The sequence below is a fragment of the Macrotis lagotis genome, chromosome X (assembly GCF_037893015.1).
Source record: "Macrotis lagotis isolate mMagLag1 chromosome X, bilby.v1.9.chrom.fasta, whole genome shotgun sequence".
NCBI classification, from domain to species: Eukaryota; Metazoa; Chordata; class Mammalia; order Peramelemorphia; family Peramelidae; genus Macrotis; species Macrotis lagotis.
The window spans coordinates 96,997,189-97,012,982 of record NC_133666.1 but is presented as its reverse complement, the minus strand read 5'-3'; the positions used below and the strand labels follow the sequence as shown (position 1 = coordinate 97,012,982).

General features: G+C 39.0%; 1 protein-coding gene across 5 annotated transcripts in view; it reads left to right on the top strand.

Moving 5' to 3' along the window:
* The window catches only part of PALM2AKAP2 (PALM2 and AKAP2 fusion), a 534,014-nt gene that overhangs the window by 325,210 nt on the left and 193,010 nt on the right, over positions 1-15,794 (top strand). The gene's annotated exons all lie outside the window — the stretch shown is intronic.

Below are 15,794 nucleotides of genomic sequence, written 5' to 3'. Positions count from 1 at the left end.
GCACGGGGGGGGGGGGGGGGGGGGGCCCCGCGGCCGGGCCCCTCCCTTTCCCTTTTCCCGACTTCCCTTTGGATCGGCAGAACCTGGCTATGTGACCTGGCTTTCCACAGGAATAACAGGTCGGAACTGAAGTGGAGGGGGGGCTGCTGCCTGCACTGTGCTTTGAGGTGCCCTGGCTTTCCGCACCCAAAACAGGTGGGTCTCACCTGCATACCGTGAAGGGCGGTCAGGAGGCTATCCTCCCGGTTCTCCATGGCAGTCACTAAGGCTTGAATTGAATCCTCGCTGGGCATGTCCAGCAATTTGTCAACAATTCCTTCTAATGAAGCGTCGGGGGGAAGGCTGCTAATGGCTGCGATCCCTTTGGGGCGAAGACCCTCTTTAATCAATTGTCTCATAAGTAGATCAGATCCCGGGGTGTCTCCCATTATACGAGTCACTGTCTCTTTAACCTCGTTCACAAATGAGAGGGGTGTCTGATCTGCTCTCTGCTTCAGCCCAACCAACTTCTGTGTGGCTCTCCCCCCTTTCATGGCTCCAATCTTATCCCAAGCTGCAACATGTGTTTCTTTAACAGTCTCTAGCTCAAACTGGCCATACTGGGCCTGAACAGCAGGGTCAGTATAGGCTCCAGTTCCACACAGGAGGTCAATGGCTAAATCCAGGGGAGTATAACCGCGGGATTTTGCCAGCTTAGAGGCCTCTCTGCGGGCCTGAGCCTTAAAAGCTAAATATAAGGAGGCATCTAGGCACGCGGCTGCAATTTCGTCAAAGTCAGCAGGGGTCCAAGGGTGCGTAGCAAAGAGGTTTTGCATCAGTCTTTTTACATAAGGGGAGCTTGGGCCGTATTTAGTCACGGCCTCCTTAAGTTCCTTAAGCATCTTAAAAGGGACAGGGCGGTAGTCTCGGGCTCCGGTAAGGGGGTCCGTAAATACCGGGTAGAGGCCCCAGTCATCCCAGTCCACCTCCTCCCCTTTCTCTATTGCTATGGAGGCACTGGTGGCAAGTAGGCCGGATGGGCGGAGCCCTTGAGGGGATCTCTGAAGGGCGGACAAGGAACACGGGGGATTTTTTGCCTCTGTTTCCTGGCTGGGCCGCCAAGCCTGGGGCGCGGCAGCTGTCCAATCAGCACAGACTTCTCCCTCCTCGTCAGCAGCCTCCCGGTCCCACCTACTCACGCTCCTCTTCCTGCCACCCCTGAGGACTGTTTGCACCCCTCCCTTCCCGCGCTCGGAAACTTCCGGCCCTGAATCTCTAAGTGTGCCACATTCATCGCCCTCCCCCTTTTCATTCTGTCTCGGTAAGGAGGGGCATGCGGCATTTTCTTCTCCCTGGGGGGCCCCTTGTTCCCCCATTGTTTCTTCTAAGTTCCTCCCACGGATACAGGGGAGGGGGTGGCCTTCCCTCTTCCTCTGAGCTCTCTGAATCCGATCCCGCCAACGAGCTACCCACCTGAGTGCTGATTGTTCGTGCCAAAGTCACCTTCTGGGGATGCAGGGCTGCATCCACTATCTTATACACTGTAAAATCCTTGGGGGTCAGTTTTCCCGGGCAGGTGTCATTATAGGAGGCCATCTGCTGCCCTACCACCTTCCATTTATCTGGTTGGATCCCACTATGTTGCACCCAAGGGCAGATGTTCCAGATATTCTCAACAAAAGCACGGCACGTCTTGATAGGTAATTTACGGCCATGCTTAGCGCAGAGTTTATAAAGCTGCGCTGCAACGGCCTCTTTTTCCTCCGGCTCAAAGGCGGGAATACTATTCCGGCCCCCCATGCTGTCTACTAGCCGAGGCTGCAATCCTAACAGGTGGCAGAACTGGAAAGTTCCCGTTCGGCAAAAGAGAAGGAGGCAGCAGGGCACAATCAGACAGGCCAGCACGGCAAGGAGCGTGATTAGAGCAGAAGGAGAAAGGGAGGGGAAAGAAAGCATAGTCAACACAGTAGGGATATGTCCTTCAGGCAATATCTGAGAGTAAACGCCCTCTCCTTCCTCCCGGTCAGAAATGACCGAGGCTGTCTGGAGAATCCGACCAGCGGATTCAGACGTTCCCTAGCAAAATCAGGTCCCTGTTCCGGGCGCCACTTGCCGGGTTTTTATTTACAACGCCGGCTTCTTTATGCTAGTCCGTCCTCTTACTCACCAGTCCAACGCGTGGTGAGTCTTCGGGGTACCTCCGGCCCCCACTCTTTGATGGGGGAAGAACCAGACAGAGCGCCTGAGGTGGGTAATCAGTCTTTATTCTTCTGTGATCACATTCCCGCTCCCCCCCACCTCTCAGCAGACACTTTTATCCCCTCTGTCTTCCCTCCCATGAACTCTTACCCAATGAGGGGCCGAGTTCTGTAACATTCCCTTATAAGGTGATTATGTTTCCCCCGCTAAGTGACCGCCAAGCCTCTTCCCCCCGCCCCCAACACATATTCACGGGCTTCCCACAGGTTTGCAGGAGTGAAATTTACTATTTTATGCTTCCAGCTGCACCTGGGAAGGGGGAGGCAGTCCTGGAATTTAACAGATACAGCAAGATAATTAGGCTAACAAGGGTGCTTTGTAAATCTTTAAACAATTTTATGGTATATCCATGACCCCTTGGGTCCTATTTAGACTTTTCAGACCCAAAGGTGCCTAGCCAAAGTTATATTTCTAAGGAATTTCTCAGGGCCCAGAAGGATGTCAGGGACCCCTTTCTATACAGGAATTTCACAAACATTGATATTGTACTTCAAATCAAGACCTCCTCACATTTTATGACCCAATTCTATCCTAGTTTGAAAAATCCCAGTTTCATATTTCAGACACATTACACAAATAGCCAATATTCGGTTGTCCCATAGTCCCTAAAAGTCTTTTTGATTCATGATTTCACAGATATAAACTTCTAAGTTCTAAAAACCAGTCATATGTAGACATATGTAAATAAGTATATGTAAAAGTGAGATAATGAATATAATGCACATTCCAAACTTTAAAGCACTATATAAATAAATATATGCAAAAATAAAAATGAATTTATATTCATTTACCATCATAAGGTTTCCAGCATGGCAATGACTTCATTCCTGAGCCTTCTACTCTCTCATGTTGAGCTCAAACTATATTTATAGAGCAATATAGAAGTGTGTGGGTTAATGTTTAATCAATTCACAAGAATTTATTAAGCACCTCCTATTAGCCATTCACTGACTGGGTGAAGCTCTGTGGATACAAAGAAAACATGCCCTACCCTTAAAGAGTTTCCAATCTAATGGCTGGTGGGAGGGGCAACAAGCAAACACATATAGCCATATACAAAACAAGCTATATACTGAGTAAATAAATAGGAAGTAATTAACAGAGGGGAATTATAGTAGTTTGGGAATGCTTCTAGTAAAAGAAAGGGACTTTAGTTGGAACTTCAAGGAGGCTAAAAGGTTTACAATCTGCTTTAATAACATTTTTTAAAGTCTAAAACCATCAATAAAATGATTTGTAGGATTTGCCAATTTCTGAAATGTATATTATGCTCACAATGAAAATTTAGCAGTTACCCTAGAGGTATTTAGGCCTGGTTCAAGTCTAGAACATTCCTTTTTGTAAATCAGCTGATGGGGAAATCATACATACAATGATCTTTACCATCAGTAAATACCTCTCCCTCAGAAGGGCTGCTTTGTTCTCAGAATAACATTTCTCCTCAGATTGCTTTTCTGTTTCTAACACAAATGCCTTTTTCCCTCCTCCTTTCAGCAAACAAAATAGTCATATTAAAAAATGCCTATTATGGAGAATCAGAACACAGATTATCTAGAGTTGAATGGGATAGGACAGCTCTTCTAATTTTGGTCATCTTATTTTAGCTAGCATTTAGATAGTGCTTTATGATTTTCAAAATATTTTAAAGGTTACCTCCTGAGACCCTCATAACTATCTTGTGTGGCAGGTGTTATTATTATTAGCACTATTTCATAGATAAGAAAATTGAGGCAGAGATCATGTGACTTGTTCAGCTAGTATCTGAAGCAAGATCTGAATCCAGATCTTCTTGATTCCAAGTCCATTTTGCCACCTAGCTACCTTTAGTCCCTTTATTTTACAGGTGAGGAAACTTGAGTCTAGAGGGATCAAGTAGTGGAAAGGTCAGTATTCAAACCCAGGTCATCTGATGCTAAGTGAAATTAATTCTAACACTATGTTATGCTGTCTTCTTATATTGCTGCTGGGGGAAATGCAGCTGGCTAAAGGTTCAGGCAGAACATGAAAGAATTCATGTAAAAGACAAATTCTGACCCAGGAGTAATTTTAGGGACAAAATAAGGGTTTTTTTGAGAACTGCTGTGGTTAACAGAAGCTGAGGAGAAAGAGAGACTAATGAACAGGAAACCACTGAATTCTAATTCTTAAGCAACCTAAATAACCTTAGCATCTAATGCCATCATGAAAGGTTAAGCAATAAAGAAAGGCATGGGAGCAACATCAATGACTTAAACTTGTATGAGAGGTTATGTGGGGAATAATGCTCCCCAAGAGCAGGCTAGTTTCAAGGAAGACAAGCAAGTCAACTGAAGAGTGAATGATATTTTAAAGAGAATATAGGGAAGCATAGGATGAAGTAATGAGGGGCAGTAGCTCAAAGACTTAAACCCTTTCAAGAGGGATCATTATTTTGTTGATAGGATTTCAGGGAGGGGCAAAGTATTTTATTTAAGTTCATCAACCTCATCCAATAACTTGAACAATGGGATGGGGATAAGGGAAAATATGTGGTCAGCACAAGAGAGTACAGATTAATAATTATTAAACATATTTCTCTGTCCAATATTTCCCCTATTTCAACATTACCAATATTTAAGGGATTTTAAGTATTATTATTATTACTGGCTTTGTCCTTCCCTGTTCACCCTTTTGGATATTTTCATTTAGATGGATTTTGATATGGAATTATAATATGTAGTAAAAATAACAGTGGATTGGGTTTTCCAGTCCTGGTTATTCCACTTCACAAGCAGTTTGACTCTGGGCATTGTCTCTGAGTCTCAGTTTCTTACTCTGTAAAATGAAGGAATGATGTCTGAGACCTTTTTTAAGCTTTGCTATTCTATGAACCAATATTTGGATCAAACTCCATGCAAATAATATATAAAAGGTCTGCCTTTGAAAGTTAGAAAAGGTGTAGTCTGGGTGAATCAGGTAAGAAATGATAAGGGTATTCATTCTAGTCCAAACAAAGGACCTTCTGAATTGAAAAGCCAATTTGCATCAGAAGCCAAGAGGATGCCATTTGGGCAAGTTCCTGTGTTCTTTTTCTCCTATTTGCTCTTCTCTTTCTACTGGCACTCTAATCTTAGTCTAGAAATTTGAATTACATAAGAGATCTTCAGGGTAATTACAACAGAGCTGACATAAATTTTGTTACCCAATGACAATCAATAAGAATTTATTAAATACCTACTATGTGCAGGAACTATGCCAGATGCTTGGAATACAAAGATTCTCTAACCTAAAAAATATAGATAGTTACATACATAGATATATACATATACACACACATATTTACATGTACTTATATTATTTATATGTACATATATGCCCATGTACTTACAATTTATATAAATATATACATGTATAAATTCTATACAAAACTCCAAGGTAATTCCAAGGTAAATTTCAAGGTAATTTTGGAAGTAATTGTAATCAGAGGTCATAGAAGATGGTGCTGGAACAACCTTAAGTCTTATTACCTTCCTTGAATTCTCCCTTACATCTAGGAGTCATTAAAATGTTAAGTCAGAAGGTAAACCTAGACTATACTTAACAGGATAAGAAGAATTTAGATACTTAAAAAGTTAGAACTGTTGTCTTGCCATGTTTCAAAGGATCAGAATTACTGTTTTATAAGCTGTTAAAATTGCTATAGATCATTTTCTGCCAATTTTTTTTTTGCTGACTATTTTTGGAAAGGGACAAACTGTTATTTTCCAAAATTTACTTAAACAAATTTTGAACTTTAGTTCTTCTCTAGCATATTCTTTCTTGAGGAGTTGGCAAAAACAAGGAGTATAGGTTTAGAGTAGGGAGGGACATTAGTGGCCATCTAGCTACTGTCTCATTTTGTTTGTGAGTAAACTATAGACCAGAGAGGGAAGGTAAGGAAGGAAGGAGAAAAAGAAAAAAGAAGAAAAAATTTATTAAAACTTACTGTGTAGGGGGCAGCTAGGTGGTGTAGTGGATAAAGCACAGGCCTTGGAGTCAGGAGTACCTGGGTCAGACACTTAATAATTACCTAGCTGTGTGACCTTGGGCAAGCCACTTAACCCCATCTGCCTTGCAAAAAAACCTAAAAAAAAACCAACCAAAAAAAACCTTACTGTGTGCAAAGTAGGGACATGCTTTTATAATCCTCATTTTATAGTTGAGTAAATTAAGACAGACAGAGGTTAAATGACTTGTCCAGGATCTCACAGCTTATAAGTATCTAAGGCCACATTTGAACTTTGTTGTTTCTGACTCCAAGGCAAATTCTGTATTCACTGTACCACCAAACTGCCTTATTATACAAGCAAAAAGTGACGGAAGTAGTATTTGAACTTAGTCCCCAGTACTCTCTTAGCTGAACCATTGGGCCTCTTTTCTGCATTTTTTATGTAAATAAGGAGAAGCAATATTCCAGCTTTCACAATGGTCAATGTAAACTGAATGCTGGATCAAAGTAAATTAGAAACACTGCTTATGAAACAATTCAGTTTTTAGGCAATCTCACTCTACCTTGATGTACTACTAATCCAAATATCAAGGTATTCTGGTCTGTAGAGTATACAATAAACTAAAGATTACCAAAAATTCTGAATTCCCTCAGTCAGTTTCTAGATCTGGAAAAACAGAAACACAATCCCACATTCTTTGAATCTAAGTACAGGACTTGTTAACGATATTCAATCCATCTTTGACATACATAGAAAAATGCTATTCAATTTCTCATTTTTAAGGCTCATCTTGTTCTGGTCTCCGAGAAACAAACTAAGACTTGTGATCCTTCCAAGAATGCCCAGAATGGCCAGTGGGGTCTGAGTGGCCATAGAGAAGCTAAGGCTGACACTTTTTTATACTGAAGAGAACAGAGGAAATGAGAACATTTTTCAAGTATACTTACCTAGCAGGTGCATATTCCAACTACCTTTTGAATATGCCTATGCTGATTCTGGGCAAATTTGCCTCAGGTTTCTCATCTGTGAAATGAACTGAGAAGAAACAGACTTCAGAGTCTTTTCTAGGAAAACCTAAAGGGGGTCATGAAGAGTCAGAAATGACTGAAACAACTGAACAACAAAAACAACAACATATAGAATGGAACCTACCAATATGTAGAAAAGATCCCTTGGTCAAAGCTAAGTTCAGAAAATCTACCTCATTTGTTTCAAATGCTCAAAAGGTTTCAAAAATCCTGTTGGTATTAAGTATCTAATGACAAACTCTTTCCATAAAGGATTCATCCTGTCTCTTTGAGCTGCTTCAGACTCTTAGTTTGGAAGCAGGAGAAGCTGTTGAAGTTCAGGTCTGTTTTTGAGTAGGTGAATTTCCAGATGGTGATGGAGAGAAACAACATAAATATCCATGCCCTAAGTTATGAACACATTTCCATAATTTGTCAAAATAACATGAAATAGGAGACTCAGAAAATGAATCAGCCTATCCTCTCATACATCCCCCCCCAAAAAAAAAATTCACATGAAGAAAACATAGCATAGTGAAAGGAGAGATAGCCTTAAATCTAGAAAGACCTGGATTCAAATCTTGCTTCTGACATACTGCTGTGTTATTCTGGAGAAGCATTTTTACCTCTCAGTGCTTTCAACAACTTTCTATGAAAATAAGATGTAGAGAAGGTGCTGACTTGCACTGATAGAGAAGTTCTTTACTGGGCAATCCCTCCATTAATGAAATCACAAGCCTAGTTCATATAAATTAATTAGTTAATTAATCGGTCAGTACTTATTAAAGGCCTACTGTTTACCAAACACTTTGCTAACCACTGGAGTCCTAGGCCAAATGGCCTTCGACTACACATTTGCTCCATTCATCCTAGTCTTTACAAAGCACCACACTTTACTGGCCACAGTTATGCAATTAGGGTTCTTGATGGCTGTTCTCCAGTCAGGATTAAATATTAAATTCTCTGTCTAGTCTTCAAAGCCCTTTACAACCTTGTTCCCATTATCTCTCTATTCTTCTTACACCTTATTTCCCAGGCAACACTCCTTACTGTTCTTTCAACAATGAACTCTCCTTCAAATTCCAATTATTTTCACTGACTTCTCCCTGTTACTGGAATATTATCCCTCCTCAACTACAACCTCTTAGCTTTCCTGGTTTCCTTCAAGGCCCAATTAAAATCCCATCTTTTGCCAGAAATATTTCCTGATCCCCCTTAATGTTAGTACCTTCCCTCTATTGATCACCTCCAACTTAACCTTTATAAGGCTCCTTTCTCCATGATCATCTATATACTATCTCCCCATTAGACTGTGACAAGAAAAGGAACTAACTTTTGCCATTCTTTTTATTCCCAACACCTAGTACAGTTGATACTTTCTCCCTCCCCCCCAAAATTACTCATACTCTAGTGCCCACACTAGAGCTGTGACTATGACTGCTATTGTGAAATTTTGAACTCATCTCAAAGTGAGAACAGCCTTCTTTCCTATCATTTGGCTGGGCCTTGAGTCAGGAAAACATCTTTCTGAATTAAAATCTGACCTCAGATACTAGCTGTGTGACCCTGGTCAGGTCATTTAACCTGTTTGCTTCAGTTTCCTCATCTGTAAAAATGAGCTAGAAAAGGAAATGGCAAACCTGCTCCATTATTTTTTGCCAAGAAAACCCCAAATACCATCATGAGGAGTCAGACACAACTAAAAAGACCAAACTCAGGGGCAGCTAAGTGACGCAGTGGATAGAGCACCGGCTTTGGAGTCAGGAGTACCTGGGTTCAAATCTGACCTCAGACATTTAACAATTACCTAGCCGTGTGGCCTTGGGCAAGACACTAAACCCCATTGCCTTGCAAAAATCTAAAGAAAGACTGAACTCTGGTGCCTACACCAGAACTTTAGTAGTGACTGCTATCATGAAATTTAGAAGCCTGAGTATTTTATCCTCATAAAGGGGCATTTTGAGTACTCTCTTAAGCCTAAATGGGAAAAGGGAATCCAATTTGATGAAAATGAGGGAGAAAAGGCTTTATGGTACAGTATTTAAAATGAGATTTTAAAGGCCCTCAGAGGCTCAAACCAATTTTATTTTTAAATGGTTTGTTATGCTCTAGTAAGCTGGCCTTTGGAGATGAATGTTTTTCTAGTCAACTGCATAGTTGTTTCTGGGACATTTAAGAAATTGTTGTTTTTTTAAAAGGTTTTCATATTCAGAAGGATATCCCAGAGTTGGAAAAGTAATGAACCTGTTTTATTTTCTAATTCCTTTACTTAATCTTCCAGTTCAGTGTATTCTGTAATTCAGGGTTTCTGTACCCAGGTTATCAGTAGCCTACAGCCTGAATTTAATTAACTGGAAGGATGGTTCTTATCTAATAATATGATTTAAAATTCATCTAAAATCCAGGCCTCATTGTGGATTCAGTTCCTAGATTAGGAAAATGGAGTGTACTGAGGTCTCATTAACAATTAAAATAGCTACTGGTACTCAGAGCCAAATGGTGGCTTCCAGTTCAGAGTCTTTAATATATCTGATGTCAAAAGGTACATTTCTGGGTAAAAGAAAGTTGGAAAAGCAATAAACCTGGGCAAAAATGGCAAATCACTTTTATGTCTTTTTGCTATTGTCATTTTCTCTTCTTACCATCAAAATTCTATACTATTTATATTCTAATTCCTATTATTCAGTCATAATTCTTTTATAGAGGTCAGAACCAAAACCTCTTCTATTATCCTGATTTTATAGAATCATGGAATCTAAAAGTTAGACCAACAATATAAGACTTTTAGATGGAATCTGCTACACAGTAGAAGAAACAATGCACACATGGAAAGAATATGTTGAGTAAATGTATCTGAATATTTACCTCACTTATCCACATAAAGTAACCAAGGGAAAATCAGAATTGATAGATGAATTCACAATGATCTATTCTAGAAAAGTAGCTGACCAGAATTTATTACATATACATATAACTAGTAGGCAATCTGGCACAAGTCACAGAAAAAACCAACAGTGACACAGAAGCAAGAAGACCTTGGTCTGGTCCCAGCTCTCCCACTAGGTAGCTGTCTGGGCAATCTGAACAAGATGCTTCACTTCTCTTACATCTCATTTCTTCTTCTACAAAGTGAGATGGTTGGATTGCATTGACAATGATATGATTTCCAAGGTGTCTTTCAATTTTAAATTCTGTGATCTAATGATGTTGCTCTTTGAACAACTACTAAAGACTGACTGAGATTTTCCAAAGGAGTTTTGAATTTGAATGCCAATCATATCTTTAATTTTAGCTAAGAACCACACTTTTAATGGTGGTTCACCCTTTCCAAAGGATGGCACAGTAGACAGAGAACTAGGCCTCGAATCAGGAAGATCTGAGTTCATATCTGACCCCAGCTCATTCATTTCACCTAAACATTGAGCCTTCACACTGCCTTTTTCACCATCCTAATGCTTTTCCAATCCCACCCTATCCATTTTCCTAACCCTTTGTTAGGGGCAGGAAAAATTCAGATTTAACTTGAAAGGGTTATGGCCAGAAAAGAATTGAATTTAGAGGAGAAAATGAGAAAGAAGAGGCAGAAGACTTTCCTATCAATTCCCAAGACTAAAGACATTTAAAGCTTGAGACCAATCACTGCCCAGAATTTTCTGGAATACAGCTTCTCTCTGAGCTATTGAGCCTGACACCTTTGTTTAGTCAATATTCCTGACATGCCAGCTGGCTCATGGAGTCTCCTCTCTCAACGTTACCATAATCAGAGTGGAAGTATAGTTTAATTATGAGAATAGAAAGGTAGCAGCTGCTGCCAGTAGCCCAAATGAAGGCATCAGCATCTCTTCAGTTCTAAGCTAAATATATAAAAACAGAGAGAATTGAATCAGGAAAGGTATCCTTATCTCATCACTATAGAGCTGAATACATTGACAGAAGGCATAAAACTAATTTACATTTATACAGGACTTTGCAAACATAACATAACATCATAAGGTATATAAGACTTTATGTATATTATATATAATTATATACATTATTATCATATTTCATCCTCCAGTTCTGTTAGATAGAAACTACAGCTATCCCTGTTGTAAAGATGAAAAACCAGAATAGAGAATGAAGTACTTTACTCAGTGTTTTTCAACTATCAAAAGTCAAAGAGAGGATTTGAACCACTATTTCCTCTGACCAGTCCAGAGTACCCTATATAACATCAATTCTCTAAGTAATTGTGAGGGAGCCAAACAAAACAGGTATCATAGAAGTCCTGAACTAGGAAATCTGTTTTCCTTATTTGATTTTTCCATCATGTTCATATTTCTGTTCTCCTTTATTGGATGTGTCCTCAAAAAAGGTCTTGTACATTGGATTGTACTGTAAGTCACCTAAGATATTAATTAGGTGCCTCAAACATGAAAAAGCTGAGCAGTATAGCTGGTCAATGACAGCTATTTCTACAACTATTTTCCTAGATGTGGATCTGAGGAAGAGGTTATAGGGTTTTTTTTGTTTTTGTTTTTATTTAAGGCAATGGGATTAACTGACTTGCCCAAGGTCACAGCTAAGAGATTATTATGTGTCTGAGGCTGGAATTGAACTCAGATCCTTCTGACTCCAGGGCTAGTGCTCTATCCACTATGACATCTAGCTTCCCCCCAGGTCACAGGATTTTGAAAAATTTTCCCCTTGTACTTTTTGCCCTTCCCTTACCCCTAGATTTTGTAGTTAAGACTTTTCATTACATTTGGCTTAGAAAGAACTTGAGACACAACAACTGGTCTACCAACCCTGTCAGAAACAGACTCTATCAAACCAAGGAGGGATCCTGAGAAGGACCAAAATGACTGTTGGTAGACACTACCAAGAAAACATAGATAAAGGAGGTTCCTAGGATCATATATTTAAAGCTGGTCATCTAGTACAACACTCATTTTTTTAGATAAGGAAAATGAGGCACAGTGATTGCACAAAAGCAAAGGAGTTCCAGAAAAGCTCCTATTTCTGCTTCCCTGACTACACTAAAGGCTTTGACTGTGTGAATCACAAAAAATTTGGCAAGTCCTTAAAGAGATGGGAATACCAGATCATCTTATTTGTCTCCTAAGGAATCTATAAGCTTATCAAGAACCAACATGGAGCAGTTGATTGGTTTAAGTTTAAATCCAGCCTCAGACAATAATTACCTAGCTGTGTGATCTTGGGCAAGTCATTCTTAACCCCATTGCCATAAATAAATAAATAATCCTAAAAATAAATAAACAAATAAGTAAACAAATAAATAAATAAATGTGATACCTTTTGCAAAAGTGAATGGAAATCCTACTGCTTGATGTCAATTTTGCCCTCCTCCAACTGAGAAAACAATCAAAGACTGAATACAGGAAGAAGAAAACCCCCTGAACATGCCATGGCAGAAGAAGGCCATGAGAGGCAAGACAGCAAAATGACCTGAGTTAGAGAGGAAATTGAAGAAATGGATTGAAGAGTAAAGGGCAATTGGAATTTCTGTGTCCACAAAGATGGTTCAGCATGAGGCAAGAAGAATTTCTGATAAAAAAAAGAAGTTACTGATTTCAAAGGAGGACACAACTGGTGTTTCAGGTTCATGAAGCAGAATGGATTAAGCATGTGTACACGCACCAGATTTGCCCAAAAGATGCCTGAAAGCTATGAGCAGGTCCTTGAATTTCATGATAAAATAAAACTTGAGTTCAATAACTTTATGTAATACATTTTTTTTCAAATTTTGGACCCCAAAATTAGGGTGCCCTTATACATAGGGAAAATGGTAATCAAAGCTAAGGTTGGCTGTGAGAGAGGTACCATAAGGAAAGCTGAGTGCCACAGCATCAATGTTTTTGTATTGTGATGCTGGAGAAGACTTTTGAAAGTTTCTTGGATGGCAAGGAAGTCAAATCAGTCAATACTTAAAGAAATTACTTCAGGCTATTCACTGAAAGGTCAAATACCAAAGCTGAAGCTTAAATACTTTGACTATATAATAGGAAAAGGGACTGATTAGAAAAGATCTGATGCTGGGGGGAAATAGAAGACAAAAGGAAGAGTGTACTACAGAGGATGAGATGGATAGATAGTCTTATGATAACAAAAAGATATATAACAAATTAATTAAAACATATAAGAAGTAAAGACATTGTCCCACAGAACATGAACCATCAGTTCTCAAAGGCAAAAATCTAAGCATTAGTTAATTATATCTTAAAATGCTTCAAACTATTAATTATTTTAGTTTGTTTTTTGGTTTTTTTTGCAAGGCATTGGGGTTAAGTGGCTTGTCCAAGGCCACACAGCTAGGTAATTATTAAGTGTCTGAGGTTGAATTTGACATCAGGTACTCCTGACTACAAGGCCAATGTTCTATCCACTTACCTAGCCGCCCTGCTTCAAACTATTAATAAGAGAAATGCAATTGAAACAACTATGGGGTTCTACCTTGTACCCAGCAGGTTGACAAAAATGACAAAAATAGAAAATTGCAGTTGGGGAAAGGGCTGTGAGAAAACAAATATTAATATGGTAAAAAAAAACTTTTTATAATTATGAATTAGTCTAGTCATTTTTATATCCCAAAAGTCACTAGACTCATATTCTTTGACCAAGCAATACCACTACAAGGTCTATACCCCAAAAAGCTCAAAGATAGAAGAAAATGACATATACAGACATATGTACATATACATATACATGCATATACAATATATATTTTATATATTATATATATTAAAAATATTTGTAACAGCTAATTCTGTTGTAACAAAACTGGAAACTAAAGAGGTATCTATTTTTTTAGGGTTTTTTTGCAAGGCAAATGGGGTTAAGTGGCTTGCCCAAGGCCACACGGCTAGGTAATTATTAAATGTCTGAGACTGGATTTGAACCCAGGTACTCCTGATTCCAGGGCTGGTGCTTTATCCACTGTACCACCTGGCCACCCCAAGAGGTATCTATTGATGCAGGGTTGATTTATATTGAACTATATTTTATTAAGCTATAAGTAAGATATGGCAGAAGAGACAGTTTTAGACATATCTGGAAAGTTTAGAAATATGAATGAAGCAAAGTAAACAGAATAGATTGATTCATAAAATAACAATAATATTTAAAAGAAAAATGACTTTGATATACTTAAGAACTCTGATCAATACAGTGGCCAACCATAATTCTAAAGGAACAATGATGAAGTAATCTACCCATCTTGATAGAGAGGGACAAAAACAAAGTGTGGTATTAGACATATATTTTAAAATGTAAGTATCTCTTCAGTTATTTAGTCATACATAATTCTGTGACCGTGTGGATGATAGCATGTCCATACTATGGAATTTTCTTGACAAAGATACTGAAATAGTTTGACATTTTCTTCTCCAATGAATTAAGGGACACAGAGGTTAACTGATTTGCCCAGGATCACACAGCTGGTAAGTGTCTGAGGCTACATTTGAACTCAGATCTTCCTGACTCCAGGCCTAGTGTTCTATCCACTGAGTCACCTAGCTACACTTTTATATACCTGTATATACCAGATATACCTAATACAAAGATTTTATTTTTCTTCATTTTAACTTTTAAGAGTGTAGGGGGTTACTAAAATGAGGGGGGAAATGTAGAAAAAGAAGGTCATTGAAGTATCTTTAAAATACATAGGTATGAGCCAAATAAAGGTCAGTAAGAAACACAAACCAGCAACAAATACAGACAAGCTGGAAAGCTTTGGAGATAACATGTTTAATTTTTTTTTATTTACTTAAAGAGAAAAATCAATTTGCTCATAACAGAGCTTTGAGACTTCATGTGGGGGTGGCCAGGTGGTACAGTGGATAGCGCATCGGCCTTGGAGTCAGGAGTACCTGAGTTAAAATCCGGCCTCAGACACTTAATAATCACCTAGCCGTGTGGCCTTGAGCAAGCCACTTAACCCCATTTGCCTTGGAAAAACCTTAAAAAAAAAGAATTTAAAAAAAGACTTCATGTGTAGTCTTTTTTTCTGATCCGCTTATTCGATCTATCTTATTTGTGTTGGTTTAGAACAAAATAAAGAAAAAAGGAAGGAAGGACAGAAGGAAGGAAGGAAGGAGGGAAAGAAGGAAGAAAAAAGAAAGGGGGGGAGGAAGGAAGAAAAAGAAAGAAACAAAGAAAGACCCCCTCAAATTTTAAAACATGATCTGTTGAAGGAACTGAGGAAGCCTAGCATGGAGAAGAGACTTAAGGTTATAATAATCTTCTTGAGTTATTTGAAAGGTTCTTATTTACAAGAAAGATAAGACTTGTTCCCTTTAACCCCAGAGGGTAGAACAAGCAATAATGAGTGAAAGTTTCAACAAGGCAAATTTGAGCACATAAGGAAACATTTTCAATCCATTAGAGAAGTTCAGAAGTGAAATTGGCTGCCCCAGAAGTTGAAAAATTCATTATCTTTCATTGGAAATCTTGACTTTTAGGCTAAATGACCAATGTCAGAGAAGTGAAAAGGAGGTATGAGTTGGACTAACTAGTCTGTGAGACCTCTTCCTACTCTGGGGTTATATGACTGTTCCAACACCCTGACTGACCATCATGAAACTCAACATACATAGGACAACTG